Source organism: Perkinsus marinus (assembly GCF_000006405.1).
Source record: "Perkinsus marinus ATCC 50983 genomic scaffold scf_1104296934552, whole genome shotgun sequence".
Taxonomy (NCBI): Eukaryota; Perkinsozoa; order Perkinsida; family Perkinsidae; genus Perkinsus; species Perkinsus marinus.
In genome coordinates, this window is record NW_003214733.1 from 1 (window position 1) to 754 (window position 754).

At 45.9% G+C, this 754-nt stretch overlaps 4 non-coding genes across 4 annotated transcripts; all 4 read right to left on the reverse strand.

The window, feature by feature from the left end:
* Positions 1–80: 80 nt before the first annotated feature.
* On the reverse strand, positions 81–154 carry Pmar_PMAR017040. The gene has a single exon. It is a non-coding gene; the product is annotated as a tRNA-Arg (tRNA).
* A 92-nt stretch (positions 155–246) lies between these two features.
* Pmar_PMAR017041 lies at positions 247–320 on the reverse strand. The gene has a single exon. It is a non-coding gene; the product is annotated as a tRNA-Arg (tRNA).
* A 91-nt stretch (positions 321–411) lies between these two features.
* Positions 412–485, reverse strand: Pmar_PMAR017042. Its single transcript has one exon. It is a non-coding gene; the product is annotated as a tRNA-Lys (tRNA).
* Positions 486–576: 91 nt separating this feature from the next.
* On the reverse strand, positions 577–650 carry Pmar_PMAR017043. Its single transcript has one exon. It is a non-coding gene; the product is annotated as a tRNA-Arg (tRNA).
* Between the last annotated feature and the right edge of the window lie 104 nt (positions 651–754).

Consider the following 754-nt stretch of genomic DNA (forward strand, 5'->3'; position numbering starts at 1 on the left):
TTGTTGACCTCCTGTTCTGTGAACACTGCCTTCCGTTCACATAGTTTTACCTCGTATAGGGAAAAGTTAACCAGATTATATACTCTGGGCGGGACTTGAACCCGCAACCTTTGGATTAGAAGTCCAACGCTCTATCCGATTGAGCCACCAGAGCTGAGAAAGGCTTGTTGACCTCCTGTTCATGTGAACACTGCCTTCCGTTCACATAGTTTTACGTCGTATAGGGAAAAGTTAACCAGAGTTATATACTCTGGGCGGGACTTGAACCCGCAACCTTTGGATTAGAAGTCCAACGCTCTATCCGATTGAGCCACCAGAGCTGAGAAAGGCTTGTTGACCTCCTGTTCATGTGAACACTGCCTTCCGTTCACATAGTTTTACCTCGTATAGGGAAAAGTTAACCAGATTACATACTCTGGGCGGGACTTGAACCCGCAACCTTTGGATTAAAAGTCCAACGCTCTATCCGATTGAGCCACCAGAGCTGAAAAAGGCTTGTTGACCTCCTGTTCATGTGAACACTGCCTTCCGTTCACATAGTTTTACCTCGTATAGGGAAAAGTTAACCAGATTACATACTCTGGGCGGGACTTGAACCCCCAACCTTTGGATTAGAAATCCAACGCTCTATCCGATTGAGCCACCAAAACTGAGAAAGGCTTGTTGACCTCCTGTTCATGTGAACACTGCCTTCCGTTCACATAGTTTTATCTCGTATAGGGAAAAGTTAACCAGATTATATACTCTGGGCGGG